The 18750-nt window shown below is 37.8% G+C and overlaps 1 protein-coding gene across 4 annotated transcripts in view; it reads right to left on the bottom strand.

Annotated features, from left to right (window-relative positions):
* Positions 1–18750, bottom strand: part of BLNK (B cell linker) — a 100307-nt gene that overhangs the window by 69793 nt on the left and 11764 nt on the right. The gene's annotated exons all lie outside the window — the stretch shown is intronic.

Here is an 18750-nt window from a genome sequence, read left to right as displayed (position 1 = left end):
ATACCTTTCACTTCAATGTGCCAAAGTCCATGCGCTGTACTAGAAGCAGCAGAAGTACTTCAATGTTCGAGCTAGTGCGCAGCTTGCAGCTGAACTTCTTAAATCAGAGTTTTAAACTACTCTAAATTAAACCTTTTTTTTTATTATTTAAATCTATGGATTTCCCTTTAGTGCAAAATTTCCAGTAAAATCTCTGGATTGTTCCCAGACCAAGTGTGTGATTGCATCATTTAAGTCCAGAAACCTGCCAACATTAAAATGCCCTTTTTTTTCAGCATGGATTTCAACAGCGGATAGGTCAGGCTGAAAACATGTATGTTTAATAGATGCAATTCTAACCTTCCTTCTACTTTTATGTTAGGAAGAGGATATTAATTTGCTTGTTTCCTGAGACTTCCTAGGCACACCTGTAATGGATGTGAAATCTCTGAAACTGTTACTTTCCAGTGACTTCAGTGATACCGAGTTCATTGTAGTATGATTGATGTTTGTTCAGCTCTCTCTGTTTTTCTGAATAACACCCCAGTCATCGGTGCCGTTCCAAACTGTTTTGTGTTTTCTCTCACCATCTTATCAGCACAATAGTTGAGCTTGTATCAGGCATACAAAATGAGACACCAATAATAAGTGTATGAGACAAGGAGATCAAGCAGAGAATATGTGAGCTCTCAGAGAAAACTTTTTTTCCTCAGTCTGTATTGAAATTCAAGTGAATCTCTGCATTTCTTTGATATATTTGTTGTGAAAATATGCCATATCAGGCACTGGAGAACTCCCTACATTTAATCCTTAGCCTGTAATTATAGTGTAACAAAAAGCAGCTGCATATCTACATATAGTGCATATGGTAATTAGCAGATGATCTAGCAGATCTAGAAATCACCAAATTCCTGAGGAAATTTAAAACTATATTGAGCTGTCTGATTGACATACAGGCCCATCTGGGCTTGTTCAGATTTCATCAGCTGTAATGATGACTCACCAAATTGCCTCATCAGATCAATGACCAGCAATATTAGGGCCATTTCCTCCCCTGTTATTGCACCTTCTAAATAAGAGGAGGAAGCTGCTGTGCTTTTTGTTGTAAGGGTTTCATTCTTGCTCATTCTCTTTTCTTTGCAAAACAGTACAGTTCAACTTTTACTTGTGTGCGTTAAGATTGTTGAGGTATAATTGCTTGGTGATTGCAACCAAATAGCATGTGTAATTCTCTACCCTTCTAAGCTGATGTTTACTGGAATGTGCTGTTTAAGCAGCTTTTTCCACATAGACAAGTGCTGTATGCATGGTCAGATCCAGCGCTTTTTTGACTAGCACTTAATCTTGGTAGAGTAGGAAGCTACAGATGTAAGCACTTCTTATAGTGGTGAATGTTTTATATAGAGAGTTTTAACTTGATTCCCCCTTTCCTCCAAGATAGTCTTCAATAAGGGGATTAAGCTTTGAGCCTCCCTACAGTTTGAGATTAGCATCTATGGGTCCAGCTGAAAGCTATCTTTTCTTATTTTGTATGTTTATTTTTTTGCAGTGCATTGTACCATTGATTGCAACTAAGAGCTGCTGCTGCGTTTTAGTGACAAAATTCTGATCTTAGAAAGAGTATAAAAATATCTTGCAAACTCAATGTTTTTGTAATTACATGGTAGCTTCTATAAGAAGATGACTAATTCTTCCAGGTTTTAATTATCCATTGCTTCTGTTGCTTATGATATACATTGTTAGTGATTCATATTGGCATGACTAGAATATATTGCAAATGAGTGTGTGATAAAAAAGTTTAAGTAGTTTCTTTCATAGTGGTATCTGAGTTGGCAAATGTACAATGAGGAACCAAAGGGACAGGCTGGGGTGTTTGGTTTTTTTATATTTACAGTTTCATGTTAGAAAGCAATTAGAAAGCATATAAAAAATGTTCTTTTCAAACCCACTATTGATTTCTTCTTTTCTACTGGCTGCTTCATTCACCTGGCATCAGCCTCCTCAGAAGCTCACTTACTTAGCTCAGTAGCTAAGAGTAACCAAAACTCTTAGCTTGCAGATCAAGCCAGCCAGCTTTGTTCTGCAGATAACATCATGGAACGGGAGAAATGCTGCAGTGATGCAAACGTTTGAGGTGTGTCTCTTGCTCCTTTACTTGCAAAAGCATATCTTGGATCTGAGCCTATCCTGCTGTAGTTGCTCGCCAGCATGGTGCTGACAAAGAGGAAACCTTACATCAAAAGCAAAGAGAAACTAAAGTCCTGTGCAGTCTGGAGCTGCAGACCTGTGAGTAGGTTTTATGTGTTTTTGTCTGGAAAAGTTTACACCAATTCATACATGTGGACCATGTAGTACACACAGAGTAAACTGGCATATCTGAGGTGCTCTGGTTCTCTGTCTTACAAGTGGCCGACAAGTGGCTTACATGCCTTGGCTGGGTGGGATTGATGGCATTTTGCAGACTTGGGGACATGCAGTGGATGACTGGTAAGTGGGTATGGGGTAGTTAGTATGCAAACGGAGTCCTGGTTTGAGGAAGCTAAGTAAGGTAAGAAGGTGAAGGGAATGGAGTTATAGATAGAACGTTGTAACACTGTGTGGCATATATGGCACCTTCACCTACCCCAAATTTAGCACTTTTCTGAGGAAGGCTTCTAAGTCATAAACATGCCTGTCAGAAGTAGAAGTCACAGGACCTGACGCGCTTGAGTCCCCACATGTGCTCTGGAGTTTTTTGCCATGTTTTCACAGTTCTCGCTGAGGTTGTGCTAAGGGGTGTTTTTAATAGAGTTATTGTCTCAATTTTTTTTTTTAATGTCTTTGAAGAAGGTTGTTACAGTTGATTGTATGATACAGTCTTTTCAACTATATTTTGAGGTTCATGGAAGCACGTCTCTCTTACCTTCCGTACTTCTCAGTTCCTTCTTGTAGGTAAGCACCTATATAAGATGGTTATGGCTGCAGGTGCAAATAATACCTATACAATCCAGGAGAGCCATGAAGGATCAGTAGGAATTTGGAAAGGCCAAATTTTGAAGTGAATGAGGATGAGGGGATTCCTTTGACTTTATGATAAACAAACATACTGTCTATATATAAACAAATGTATATCTATATATAAACTCCAAACAAACTATTGCTAGATAAGCTGTCAATATCTGGGCAGTAAAGCTGCATGAGACTTAACAGTCTTGACATTACCTTGCAGTAATGCCGAGTTACATTCTGTAACGTTGCCAGTTCTGAGTGGGGGCCAGTTTGGAGAGGTTTGCTGTGGAATTAGGTGTTTTGGTTGTGTGTTTTTTTTTTTTTTTTTTTTTTGTGTGTGTATATATATATCTGAATATAATATTGTATAATGATTTTGACATCCACCTAATTTTTTTCAGTTTTGGGGAGGGGAGTAAAAAACCAGGTTTGCTTGATGTGAAGTAATTCCATGTTGTTATGTCAAAGTAGATGCCTAATATATTATAAAAGCTCTGTATTCAGTATGACCAACTTTATGTTAAGACCTGTTCATGGTATCTGGTATTGACAAAAAGACTTGCAAGAAGCCAGCATTAGCAGTAATCTACAGCTACATTTTTCTCTTCTGAGACATAGAAATTTGGAGTGTGAATAGAAATGATCTACATTTAGCAGCCAATATGAGTGTAAATCTGAAAAATCATAGCACTGTAATAAACAATGTTAATGATATCCCCTATTAACTGGCATAGTAGACTGTCTGTAGTTAGTTAGAGAAGATATGGCATTTCTTAGTAAAAATGTCCTCATGTAATATAAAAATATCTTTGTGGAATAAGATTTCAGTGCTGGCCTCTAGAAATACAACCTGAGCTATAGACTTTTGCCAGTGATATCTGGCAAAAATTTTCAGTTTGTCAGACTGAGTAAATAATGGAATAAATGCATAGTGGAAAAAATTTTATGTCTTTTTTTCTTAGGTAAAGGAGAACTGTGTCTTATTGAGGGGAAAAAAAAAAAAAAAAAAAGCAGAAGAGAAGAAGGTAAATGTGGAATCCTTGAAATCAAGGGTCAGTCCAGAAAGAATGGCATAATAAAGAACTATGTTTCTATTGTGAATTGCTATTTTAAGACATTTATCCATTTTAAAGTGTATAAACCTGACATCTAGTGGTAGCAAGATGTGTGTGAAGTAGCTTTATAGTGAGACCAGTTTGCATGGCAGATGAACAGGTTGTAACCATATTACATATTAAAATTGCAATTCCTTGTACTTCAGCCTAATTCTGATCCTGTTTCTTTGTGTTACAGAGCCTTTCAAATTAAATACTACTCCTTTCAGTAATATCTCACTTATATAATACAAGGTGGTGGTATCTGTTCATCTTTGTGAATGCTTGGACTTCTGGTAGAGAAGTGTCATCCTGATGAACAGTTTCCTTAGAGGAAAAGGTTGAAAGGGGCATTATGAGTAAAATACTCCCATTCAAAAAGGTTAAAGAATCTCAGCAGAAGATTGAGAAATTGTTTGGCAGCTACCAGTTTTAGACCTGTTATGAATAACCAGAAGTCAAGCTTCGGAGCTGTGATGCTTATCTCAGGTGTGGCATTACTCACAAGTGTGAGCTTCTTTGGGAGTGGAGGCAGTACTTTATGTGCAAAACTGAAATCTTGCATTAATTCAGGCAAGACATGTGAGGTCCGAATCAATATAGCATTTAGGCATGAGCTTAAGGCATTCCCAATGAAGGCAACAGGGTATGTTTATTTGCTGGGGTCTGTGCTTAACTGTTTTGCTGAGTTATGGTTGATATTCTCATTTCTCATTCATAATTTTATTCAAACAACACTTTAACAAATATTTGTCTTTTCTATTTTCCTCAACATTTTGTCTAGCTTGTTTGGATTTTAGAATCTGAAGAAAAAAACCTTGCTAAAACTGTTTGATGCCTACCCCAGTGAGGTTCCAATTTAGCTTTGCCTCCAGTGTTAGTATATACATAATGGATAAATTACTAATAAAGAAAGGAAAAGGAGCAAAGTTATGCAAAAATGAAATATTAATTGTTTTTAAAATCACTTAAAAATCAGAGGTGCTTAGGGGTGCTATATCTATAGTCAAAGGATGCAATTTAAAATGAACATGGAAAAATGTAAATGCACCATTCATTTTATTACCTGGAAGATAAATTTGAAAAAGATCAGTGGCAGAAGGCTAGGTGAAGACAGAGACAAATATGAAGGAAGAAGGAAAGGAAATGTGCTTCAGTGAAAGTATAATTAGAAGTTGGCAAAAATAAGGAAAAAATTTTTTCAGGGTTGGCAGTTTGTGGCAAGAATCGTCAAACTATATCGGTCAATTTTTGGTTGTGAATGTTTATTTTAGTGTCTTCTCAGTTCATAATAACTGTTGCAAATATCTCTGAGGTAACAAATGTAGGTAGCATAATTCTAGTGAAACATAGCTCTGTGCAGTTTCAAGGCTGAGGTGAATCATGCTGCCTCTATCATTCTATCTCTGTTACTTTCAAAACACAGTGAATCATATTTGTTGAACACAAATGTTGATATTCTGCAATGAAACTAAAGTCACAGTTATATAAGTGGTATAAGAGATGTCTGCTGTCGTTTCGGATAGGTGAGCCTACTGCTTTAATGTGAATGCAGAGATGAACAGCAATCCTGTTTGTTGTAGAGCTGCTCTGTAAGGACGAGATTAGTTGCTAACAGTTGTGCCAGCCAAAGCTGGGCTATGTGGTTTCATCTATACTGAAGCTGGTAATCCAGTGCGGGTGCTTAACAGTTCTAATATACTTCTGACCTTTCAGGTCTGAGTGTGGGAGCAGTTGCAATGACATAGGGCCAATTGCTATGTGCAGAGTCACTCTGCCTTTGTTTGCACTCATGGAGCTTCTCCTTACTGCTTGGACACGGATGCTTGTAGTGAAAAAATAAGGATAAGTCATACTAGCAGTGTGAGAATGGTTGATATACATGATATCTCTAAGACCACAGCAGCCATCTCTGCATTTGCTTTGTGTAAGACCTCACATAGTACAAATGAAGCTGTGTTGGTAGCAGTGTTAGTAGCAAAGGAATACATTCAGGAAATGCTTGGTGTAAATAGGACTGTTGGGGATGGGTTTCTTGGTCTGCTGTGGATTTTTCAGCCATCAGGAAGTGCTGCTGATATTTTGTCCTTAGGCATGGTTTTAGTTAAACAAAACTGTTCATCTAATGTTGTGTTACTAAGAGCTGTGTTCAACATGTTATGGGGGTTTGAGATCCAGATGTCTATCATGCTGGAAGAAACAGTCGAGTGTTTTAGGTTTTTTAGGACAATCAGAATTACTTCAGCACCATCAGTAGAAATCTGTTTGTAGTATTGCTGCTCTATCGTTTCATATAATTCAAAATGAGTTTTGTCTTTGGTTTTTTTTTTTTTTTAAACAAATGACTTATTAGGTTTAATATGCATTGAACTACTGTATGGTTTTGCCAGAACTCCAAAACTGATGAGTTTGTACTGCATACCCTGCCACATTTATTTAACTGTTGAGATATTAGAAACTTGTTTTTTCTTTGAGAGAAAGGTATTTTGCTGCAGTAGCAGCTCAGTTAATCCTGGTGGTTTGTATTGCTTCAAGGAAACTGCTTTTGCAATAGTACCTGAAGTGTACACGTTTAAGGTTAACCCATTTTGCTTTGAAGAACTCCAAGGAAAGATTCATCTAGCTGATCCTTTGCTCTTTTATAAGCTATGAGTGGATTTATCTATGATTTATTTGTTTATGACCTGGGTTTCCAGCCCATTTTATACCCCAGGAGCTGCTTTCTCACACTTGGCTATCCAAGACTTGAATTTGTTGTATTCAATCTCAGATGCTGAATGAACAGTCTGCTCCTTCAAAGCCAGCTTCAGAAATAACCTGGGTCCAAGACAGTAAAGTTCGATCTGCAACATAAATCTGTCTTTTTAGTGCATGCAATGGGAAGTTCATGTTATCTTTCCTAGAACATGTGTGTCCCCATTAGTCTTAGGCTGACTGATAGAGAGATGCGAGGTTTCCAAGGTTCTTTTAAAAATTATACTATCTTCCTCACTGGCAGTGTAATGCTCTGTGGGCTGAACTCTATATTTGCATGTCACTGTTGAGATGACACTTACTGGAACTCAGAAAATAAAACCACTTCCCATATCTCTGTAGTAATGCACTGGTATATGCTTAAACCAATTAGAATGGGGTTTAGTGTTTGAAAAGGGAAGCAAGTCACCACATACAGGAATAACAACTGTGACCACTAGAAACCTAGCCTCAGCAAAACCCAGGAGGAGGGCCTGCTGCTGATGTGGGCTGCGAGATTACAGTCTCATTTCTTATTTTGAGAAGAGAGTTCAGAAGAGCCAGCTTAGTCTTGTAGCAGAAAAAATTATCTTTAAAAATGCAGATTGTTTTGCAGGACTCTTAACTTCATCAATGATTAAGACTATATAAAAAAATGTGATGAAGTTGAATCAATTTATTTTTATGTTTAAAGTAAAAGGCCTAAATGAGGCATGTCAGTGCTACTGCTTCAGTGGTTCCAAAGCATTTTTATTTTACTTCTATGGGAAACTTGCTACTATTCATTCTGATTCAGAACAAAGGGAGATACTGAAGCATCAGAAGCTCCATTTTTGGCCACATCTACAAATAAGTGGCCTAGAGAATATTGCTAGTCTGTAGTCAAGATACCAGTGACCTGAGATCTCCAAGAAATAGGACATGCTGCAGAAATATCCTCAGCGTGGAGCCCTGCTGGACACAGAGAATGCACTATGCTGTTGACCAGTTTTGGACCCAGTTTAATAGTGACATCTAACAGGATTTACACTGTCAGCTTCTTTTAATAATCTTGCCCTTTAACAGGGCTCAATCACATCTGAGGCCACCTGCTGCTTGCACCTGCCTGGATCCTCTTCCAATAACTGCATGCAGGTGATTTTGTTGAAAGCTAACTCAGAAATTTAGAATGTTCTGATTGTTTTGTGCAAGCTATATTTTGTATATGTGAAGTTGACAAATTCAGGTTGTAATCAGAAAAGTGCAGAGTTCGCCATTCTTTGAGCGAGGACACCCTGGAACAATTAGGCCTTGAAAAGGCAGTTATAAGGATACTGTGATACTCTTTAAGTGAGCAGGCCTTTCCACCATGGCTAGTCTAACAGGCTGTCTCTGAGGTGAGAGTATGGGGGCTCTTCCAGGATCCTACCTCCCCCGCACCAAGTCTCTTGCCCTCAGATAACCTGAGCTCTTTCCAAGGGGTTGTTTGATAAAATGCAGCTAGCATGGAGCCCTGCTGGTGCTCGCTCGCTGGAGCCAGCAAGGTGTCACCAGGCTGGGCTGGGGGAAGCGGTGTGAGGCCCCTGAACGCCCCAGTGGCTGTAGCTGCCAGAAGGGCCAGTCCTGCTCCCTCCCTTCTCCCTCTGCTCCTGGCTTGGAGGAATGTCTCCATCCCTGTGTTGACTTTAGTGCTTCTCAGACTCTTTTGTGAGTTGAACCAGCTGTAAATTAACCAAGGCAATTCCCTTGAACCAAGGGGAGCTTCTGGCTAGAAAGAGAGGGTTTGGTGGGAGAAAATTGCTGGTGAGGAGACCCACCCCCATCCCGGGCTGCAGCTTCTTCAGTGCCTGGGTTTCTGTGAAATCTCACACTGAAGCTGGCTTTTTTCACAGCTGCTTTAACCCTCCTGAAGAGGTCTGTTCTGTGGTTACTGTGCTTCCTCCACCCCCTCTGTTCTGTCACCAGCAGTTGCACAGTAAGCTGCATTAGTGAAGTTGTCTGACTGAAAAATAACTACACGCAAAAAAAGTTTTCATTGGGATAAAGTCTGGATGTACTGCCTTTGTGGCCAAGTGAGAGCCAGTGATGGCGAAAGTGCGTGTAGAATGCAAACATGTGGCAAAGGTGGAAGGGGGAGCATTGCCCCTTTACCCAGGTATGAAACTGTCCCTTCAGATGATCTAATTTGCTTACTGAGGGAACAGAGGGAAGCAAGAGCTAAAATGGTGGTGAATATTGAATATTGACTTAGTAGGAAGAGTACTGTCTTGGAGTAGCAGGGGCTGTCTTGGTGGAAGATGCTCTGTGCACTGCATTGAAAAACAAAATTTCTCTCTATTGTCTGGGTATAAAGAATTTCCATCCTGCTCTCATAAGGGAGGCTGAAAATGACAACAAGAAATAGCACAGCAGGAATCGATTCTCAGGTCATTGGTAAGTGAGACTGGCAAGGACCCTTGTTACTTGGGCAAAATTAAGTCCAAGTCCTACTTAAATGCTGCTATACAGGCCAAATAGTTGGATACAGAGCCTCCACAGGTGTCTCGGGCTGTTGGGAGTAATGGGATCAATCTTGGAGCATCCCAGGAAGTGGGGGAATTTGGGCCTTCAGCTCTCCCCTGCTGGCTAAGGGCCTGGGAACTGTGCAGAAGTGCTCCCTGCTGACACTGCCTGCAGAAGCAGCTGCCTTGCTCTTCCCTGCATCTGGACAAAAACAGTAATTATAGCAAGAAGTGCTGGGAAATAGATGAGCCTGAAAAGGCTGTACAGAAGAGGTATGAGAATAATCTCAACTCTCAGAACAAACACTATGGCAGAAGCAGTCGGGAATCTTAAAACTGTAACAGCAGTCTTAAAAGCAAAACCTATACATGAGAGTATTCTTGAAAGACTAAGAAAGATCATATGCATAATCGTAAGTATATTACATTTCATCAAGTTAACTAGAAGTAGCTAATCTTAAATGATAATAAATGCCCTTGCTGAATCAGAAACCAAATGTGACTTTGTACATGCCTGGCAACTCCAAACAATGTGTTGGCTGATCACTTTCTGTTTGGAAATAAATCACATCATACGCTCTTTGCACATTTATGTTGAACTAACAATTTTATATGCCCACCCAGAAATGTGCTGAGCTACTTAACTTTGAAAGTACCCCCTGGATAGTGGGATAGATTTGCTGTACCTTCTTTGATAGTGGTTTATATCCTTGAAGCAGTGCTTTAGTTCCACTGTTTAACCATATGGTATAGACAGTCTTTAATTCATAGTCATAAAAATGTTGTGTATGTATATCTGTAGGCATCTTGAAAATGAACAGTTGATTTGCTTGAATCATGTTACCTCAGCCACAGTAAGCAACATCGCTAATAGTGGGTAATCACTGAGTTCATCAGCAAGATCATGACTGCTGCATTTCAATGGCTGAGGTAACTGGATGTTGTGAGAGACTTTAGGGTGCTGGCAGGTCGTTGTGAGTAGGAGAAGGAACATCATACACAGTTGTGGTAACATAGGTAAACAGCAGTATTATCAAGATTGAATACAATGAAGATCCCTTACTATAAAGCATACATGCTGCATCCAAATTGTAAGAATTCAGCCTTGGTACCTGTTTTGTGTTAAAGAGACCAGCTGCCAGTACTGCATGCAGCATACTGGCTCAAACAGAAGAAGCTATTTCTGGCACTGCAGAAAGGCACATGTAGATGCCTTCGTTCAAAGCATGAACCTCATCTGTGTTGGGTCACGTCATGGTGACTTCTAAGAACTCTAAGATGGGGTGGAAAGCATGTATAGCATGGAGTGGCGACCTCAATCCTGCTCAGTGACACTGTGCAGAGTGCTGCTTAGTAGTTTCTGGCCAGGGCAGACCCAGATTGTGAGAGCTGCCTCTGGAAGGGACAAAGCCAAAGACTAGTACAGTATTAATCAGTGCTTGCAAGTGACAAAGTGCTTTAGAAATTGTCTTGGTAAGCACTTGGCTACAAAGGGGTTAAGAATTAAACATCTGCTTTATTTTTCCCAATTTGGAAATTTGAAAGCCTGGAAATATAACACTTCCTCCCCCACAGCCCAACATTCCCTGCCTTTCTGGGTTGCCACTAGATTTGTTAGTGTGCTTAAATGGTTTAATTAAAATCTTTTCTGGTCCAATGCAATAAACAATGACTTCTGTCAGTGCAACATGTATGATGCTAATGATGCTTCTGGATGATAGATTGCTGTGGGGACAGCTACAAAAGTAAAGAGTAACTTGAGAGGTTTGATTTCCTTGTACTTTAGCCATCATGAGCTGAACAGATAATGCCATTAGAAAGAAGCAAAGGAAAAGGTGCTTTGAAAGTTTCTCATCTCAGCTCTTTTATGGAAATTTAGGTGTAATGACCCGTTTGTCAAGTGATATATACCTATCTAGTACATGTCAAACTATTAGTTTCATTTCAGTAGGAAAAAGGAGATTTAGTTTTGGATACAGGACTCATACTAGGTTAAATAAAGTTGCCAGTGTTCATGTGCATATATATTTCTCTGCAGAATATTGGTACATAAATACTGTGTCATTTATGTTTTTTCTACTTCTGTATTGCTGCTTGGTCTTTATACAGAAGCATTTATTTATTTGGATTTCATGCTGGATCTGATCCTGGGGCACCCAGTGTGTACCTGATTCCCTTCCCTCTCAGCACTATGAATGTTCAAAAACGTAAATATCAGTGTTTTCTCTTCAACTCTTGACATCAGCCAATGAAGTCCACATCTACATCTGAAGTTTTCAAAGCTTCTAAGTGTTCAGACTGTATAATCCTGCTCTTTCTATGTTCTACAGTGATTTTATAGCATTAGATACTGTTCAGGAATGGATATGAAACATACTTTGGCTCTTTCTTGAAGTAACCAGTTATTTTTTAACAAGGCAATTGAAAAAAGGGTTATGAAAATGATGCCAAATGTCATTTAAATTACTATTTCACTATATAGAAGCATATGTGAATGTCTTTCAGAAAAAAAATTACCAATTTTTTAAAATTTAAATTACAGTAGCTAGCAAGTGTGGTTCCTGCAGTGAAAGAAATAGGATATATATTTAAAATGTCTAAATATCTGTTTCAAGACTTTACAAGTCAATTACCCAACAATGACAACTACAAGAAATCCCAAATTTCCATTGAGATACACACACTGTTTCCTTTCCTGGAGTTAATGAAGGATTAACATTTGAATTTCAGTCTGGTACCGTGTGACCATTTTAGAGCAGTATATCTTTAAATCTATCAGCAAGCTTGTGCAGAGCTTAGACTGGGAGGAGAAAGAAGCAGCATGTTTTCTTTGAGAAAAGTTGAGCTTTGAAAGCTACTGAAAGTATTGGAATGTTAAAAGGCAAACCAGCTGAGATACATTAATGGGCAAAGAGCAAGAGAAGAGGTCAAAACTGTACATGAAAATGTCCTTTCACATCCTAGTGATTTCTGAAGTTTCACATGGCTTAAAAATAAACTCATTCCAGGGATACAATACATATGTTTGCAACCAGTTCTAATATTAGTCTGTCATTATAATGGTATCTGAAAGCCAGTGATATTTATGCTAGCACAAAAAAGTCTAATACAATAACTTTAAATTAGTCTCCCAACCCCAGTTGCCTTGTGCATGGGATTAGTTTCTTTTTAGGAAAAATGCACTGTTGGTTGACTACTTCTCTCCCTTTCTCACCCTCCAACCATTGACTAATACTGAAATTTAACTTACAGTGAGTATTTCCATTTTTGCTTACATGTCATTGAAAATTAATAATTTGACTAAAGAATCAAGGTTTTAAACCAATCTATAGTGCAGAGTGACTCTCATGTACTATTGTCTACATCCAGAAGCAAACTAGAAATTGAATGAACATTGAGTACCAATATAAAAATTATATGCTGATCTCTAAATGATTTAATGGATTTGTGAAAGTCAAGAGGTAATAATGGACAAAGATCATACAATATATAACAGCTATCCTTATGAATAGGCACATACACTTGTAAAAGAGGAAAAGAAAACAAAAAGAGAAAAACATTTGAATTTTGATATGGGTCAAATATCAAATGTTGACAAATTTTACACGCATACTAGAAGTTAATCCACCACTGTATTAAAAGATTTGTTATGAGTTCCATATCAATGTGAATTTGTTTTTTTTAAGTGACCAGAGGCAAAATAAAATAACTTTATTAGATAAAATCAGCCAATTCTTATTACATAGATTTCCTTCATATTTTAATAAATATTGTAAGTAATCTTTTCCAGCATGGATTTCCACATTCAGTTTAGTGATTAAAGCTACTACCAATGATCATATCACTTCAATTATACAACTACTTGTAGCTATTTCTGGTGCAAATAAAATGTAACCCCCCAGCTCCTTAATAAATTAAGATGACCACAGAATGGGTGGTAATGTTAAATCTATATTTTATCTTCACTTATTTTTCTCAGTGTTGGGGGGGTGGGAAGAACAGATTTTAAAATTCAGCTGTGCAGGCTTAAAAAACAAAATCAGTTTAGAAATTTCTCCTTATAAATTAATGAAATAACCCATACGGGTTGGCACCTCATATATAAAACTAAACAAGGTTATTGTATTTCTAGTCCAGAAAAATAAAGCCTTAAGTAATAAAAGTCCATTTTCTTTTCCTTTAGTACTTCTCTAACTCTACTGCTTTTAACGTGACTGTAGCTACCCAGCCATGTAATATACCTGCACAGCATGACCAGAAGCCTTCTGAAGTACTTTAAAGTAGTATTTGTTTTTCCTCATTTTCTTGTATGGCATCACCTGCCAAGTAAAAGACACTGGTGTTTCCTATTCCAACATGTTTGTAAAATGAATACTGCTTCCCACTATTATCTGTGTGTGAGAGAGTGAATCTGCAGCTCATTCAGATGTGTGTGTGAGCATGCACACATTCAGATGATGGAGGTTGGGGTAGTTGTTGACCTTCTGACTGATGGCCATGCTTATAGAGTGTCTGTGGATCCGGGTACAGTTTAGCATGATAGAAATGGCTTTATTTCACTTTAACCAATTAAAATTCATGACTATGGGTTACTTCAAACTGAAGCTCAACAAAGGCAACATCATATTCAAGAACTTCTTGGCCTTGGAACCACATTTCATGTTATGTTGTGGAAATCCAGCTGTTGTCTGCAAATGTCAGATGATACCCATTTTATCTGTGCTGCTCAAATTGATATTTTTGCTGTTTGGTTCTAATGTAGTGGTTTGTGTTATGATGAAAAACATAGGTGAACATAAAAACCCAATAATTTATGACCTAATTGTTGAGTTGCTGAGTTTCTCATTTTCCTGAATTTGTTCATGGGCACAATCACAAGAATCCTTCAAGACCCAACAGAAAGTATAGTGCTACACTGTAAAGTTCGAGAATACTTAATTGGACAGGGAAAAGGAAGAAACAATAACACCATAAATAATGCATTATACAGTTCTAGAAAAGGTTGAAATTTTGTTGGTAGAGAACTTTTTGTTGGGAAAGTGTGTGACCAAATATAACTCCAGGCTTTGGGGATGATGCCCTCGTTCTTACACATTTTGTTTGCCTGCCTTTCTATTGCCTCTTTAAAATCCAGTGTTGTATTTGTACAGATGCATTTCAGATACTCTGAACCACCCAAATCAAAAGCATTCAGGTAAGAGGTTGAGTTTTTGAGGGTGTTGGTTTTTGTGTTTTTTTTTTTTTTTTCTTCCAGTGAAGAGTCTCCTTCACTTACAACATGAGGCTGCTGCACAGACATTTCTGAAATCTGCTTTTTATGTACTAGAGGACCCAGACAATCGAATACACAAATGAAGTGTATTTCTCCCTTCACAGGAAACTAGGAATTCAGGGCAAATGTCAACATTTCCCTTGTGTACATCTGAACAAGTAAAATAAGTTCTTAGCTATAAATATCAAACTTAGGTTTATAATCCAGTGTTTATATTGATTATTTTTTTACAAAAAAAAGTTGTACAACCTGTATAGTTATTTGTTTCTGTCTTATCCTACAACCAGATGGCTAAGCACCCTGCCTATCTGTATTAAGCTTATCAGATGTTGTTTTAGTATACTGAGACTTCTAAGTAAGTTTAATAGAAAATCAAGTTTTTACTCTTTCAGGGTCATACTATGATAAATCAACCCTGGTCATTTGTAAGGTTTTACTAGCTCTCAGTCTTGTGCTTTTCATTGACTATGTTGCAATGGATGCAGAAAACACCTCTTAAAAATGTAGATTGCATTCAAGTAGCAAGGGGCAAAACAGTTGAATAGCTAAGCAAAAAAGTGCAGCTACACAAGAAAAGTGGAGGAAATAAAAAGAAAAGCTCAGAAACAAAAGCATTTTACAGCAGGTCTCAATAACAATAAACGATTTAAAATATCTTCCATGGGAATTTTGTGCCTATTTGTTTAGTAATGTACACTCAGATACTCCAGGTAATATCTACAGGAAACCAAGTACCCTACAAGTAGAAGCTATGTCTCTGCATTTGCCACACTAATGTGAATTTTGAATAGATTTCACCCTTCAGTATTCCAGAGGCCTAAAATACATGAAATGATTGAAATTCTTGCTCTTCTAAGCACTGGTTTTGTGGGACCTCTGGGAATTCTGAATTCTTTCCAGCACTCCTCTTTCTGAGCGTTAATGTGTGATGTGGTTTTCCAGCAATGCAACCCAAACTTCAAGCCAGATTCCCTAATGCTAAAGTCTGTGCTTATGCACAGAATTGGCACTGGGAAAACTCACTAATGAAAAATCTCTGCAATTGCATTTGTATGGTGTATTTTGGTGTGTGGTTGTTTTTTTTTCTTTTTAATGTGGGCAAATTCCATCAGTTTTTAGATATGGAAAGACTGATAAATATTACATAGCATCCTCTGCACCACTCTAAGAATGGCTGCAAGCTTTCAGTGCTCTTAACAGTGTGTTGATAACTGATAGGTTGTGCAAGCCATCTGCTGATCATTTTGAATTAAACACAATATTACACTGAAATTTAGCACTTAGTACATTTGTAGTAATCTACAGGTCTGCTGTTCCTGTTTTGTTTGCCCCCCTCCAGCATCATGCTTGTTTAGAGCAGATGGCATCACGTAAAAGAACAAGATGGCTTCATTTTACTGAGAAACTGAGAGAAATCCCCTGACACTTGGTAACTTGGTCTTCATCTACCTCTGTGTTTCTTGTTTCTATAAATTTGCATTGCAGACTTCATGGATTTTCATTTTACCGATGTTAAACCTTTTAATACAGCCATAACAGCTCAGTCAGCATTAGCAAGATGTGCTCGGATTATTGTGGGTTATATCTAGTTTTTAGGCTACAAGCGTGTTTACGTGAAAAATTTGCCAACATCCTGGCATAATCATCCTCATGTAACACCCCTGTGGATGTCTTCCTGGGATTAACAGTGTACTTTTTTGCTTTAGTTCATGTCACTTTATATTTAATAGCTTTACAGTAGCAGTATGCAGACAGGTTTAGAAGTTGTTTCAACAAAAGTGTACTTCTTTCTCTGCTCTTTTGGGAAATTAAAGTTCTTTTAATTTATCTTTTAATAATTATTTCTAGCCATCTTTCATTTCTGCAGTCAGGACTCCAATTAGTTCTGCTTTGATTCATCAGGAATAGCAGCTCGAGATGTATCTCCTTGGAAATTTATCTCATTTTGGCACCAGCATCACCCACTTGCCCAAGTAGCATGTTACTATTTGGGTCCTTTCCAGGTTCCTTCTGTTTGGAATAGAAATTCATGCTAAAGCCAGCTATACTTAAAGCAATCCTGTATTTACGTAGAAGACCGATGAAGTTCTCCATTCCTAAACCCAGTGGGAAAAACCAACTTAAAACTTCAGGGTCTCCCTGGCCTGTTCCCAGGGAGCCCTTTCTCCCTGCTACTTGTTCTCACAAGATTTCCTTGTTTTCAGTGGAATTGTATGTATTCACCTTTCCAAACCAACAGAGCCTCAAGAGTTGCCCCTTTTTAGAAAAACTTCCTTACAACATTGATTTTTAACCTTGTTCATGCTTTCTCATGAGAATCAATAATATTGAGCTAGTTTCAGTCTTTGCTGCAGGAAGAAGTATTTTCCCAGAAACCTTCAGAAATTTCTTCCAAGCTAAGAGTACTGTGGTTCCCCTCATCAACAAGATAGTTAAATCAGTGCAAGTGCATTATCCTTGGGAACTCCTGGTTTAGATTGAGATTGCATCTGCTTTGAACTTATTGTCAACGTCTTTTTGTTTTCTTGATGTTAAGGAAATGATAGTTATGAGCTTAATCTGGTCGGTGAGGTCCAGACATGTATAACCTATTGTCCTTACTGCTGTTATTTCTATTACATGATTGCTAGATTTTAAGGATTTCTTTTTACTCTTAAAAAAAGATACTGCCTAGGGTAACTGTACAGCCTTTATAAATTGATGTTGTAAGAATAAATTTTCTTATAAATTAAGACTTCTAGTAATAAAAAAGATCCCTGAGAAGGAAATTAGACCCCGAAATGAACATAAATTCTTTACTGTTTTCCTCATTGTATTAGAGCAATATGCAAGGTGTCATAAAAATGTGAGACAAGCAAAATCAAGCGGGCTTAGGCTTTCCCTTCCTGCAGACACAATGTTACTTCCTGATTAATTTTCAGCTTTGTTTTTATCTCTTGTGCCTGCAATTTTTAATGTAACACAGTTGCAGAACCACTGTAGGCTTGGTTGTTGATAAAATGACTTGTACACATAGCTACTGTGGATGTACAGCAGGAACAAAAGGGATACTTTTCTTTTTTCCTTCTCTGATCTCTTTCAGTCATTTTAGGTTCATGGGAAACAATATCTACAGAAGGAAATGTTACATGCAAATTGACTAACATTCCCACCAGTTATTTCAGGTCATTTGCATTCTGTAAAAACAGTCTAAATTTTAAAAGCCAAGTGCTCCTGCAAAGCTTGTTTTCCTGAGCTTTATTTTCTTCCACTGTGCCAGAAAGGCAGAGTACCCGTCTTATAAATATGGCCTTGTCTAAATCTGTATCTTTGGGAAATTCTCACTGATTGTTCCACTTTAGTTCCTTGTTAGTAGAAAAGCATGAAGTATAACTTCCTCAAATGCTTTTGAAAGCAATAGCTGGCTCATGCTTTCCAACTGCTGTGTGTCTTGAGTGACTTTCAGACAAACATAAACAAAACTGTCTCTGTCTAGTCTGGTAGCTTTGCATTGCTGGAGCTGCATCTATCAGTATGTAATGACAAATTTGGTCCACTCGTACATATGCATATATGTATAAGTAATTTTAATAAGAAAAATATGTATTGTAAGAAGAGAACCTGCTGTCTTATCTGCTTGAGATATTTTGCTGACTTCTTGCAGGACTTGCTCACTGAAGCTTATAATTACTTCATTAAATAATCTTTATGTAACTTACAATATATATTTGTGTGCTGATGATTTTTGTCTTTTCTGTTTGTAAGACCAGTCTTGTACAGAAGATAAAAAAATGACAAAATGAACTTGGCATTTTAGTATCAGTTTCCCATGTTCACCTACCTCTTCAAGGATAAAACAGAGTAGGAAATCAGGAATTTATAGCCCTGTATTGGAAACAGCTAATATGAAAGCAGAAGGACTACACTGTGACATTATAGGGACTCTAGAAGATTTCTGAAATGGTTAGCAGCTGGTGTTTAACAATTGGAGAGTGATTATAGTTTCTGGCTAGATTTTTAAAAACGACTAATGATTTTAGACATCAGTGTTGTGAAGTTCCAACTTGCACATGCTGTAAAAGCTCCTGATTTTCCAGGAAGGAAAGAGTACAAAAGACCCAAAATGAAGATTCTTCAAATCATACATTGTCTCTAAAGACCATTTCCTAAAACGATATCAGAAGGGTTGCATTATATAACCAGGATGTCTGAACAAAGCAGAAAC

Source organism: Falco naumanni, chromosome 9 (genome assembly GCF_017639655.2).
Source record: "Falco naumanni isolate bFalNau1 chromosome 9, bFalNau1.pat, whole genome shotgun sequence".
Taxonomy (NCBI): Eukaryota; Metazoa; Chordata; class Aves; order Falconiformes; family Falconidae; genus Falco; species Falco naumanni.
This window is presented reverse-complemented; position numbering and strand designations above follow the sequence as displayed.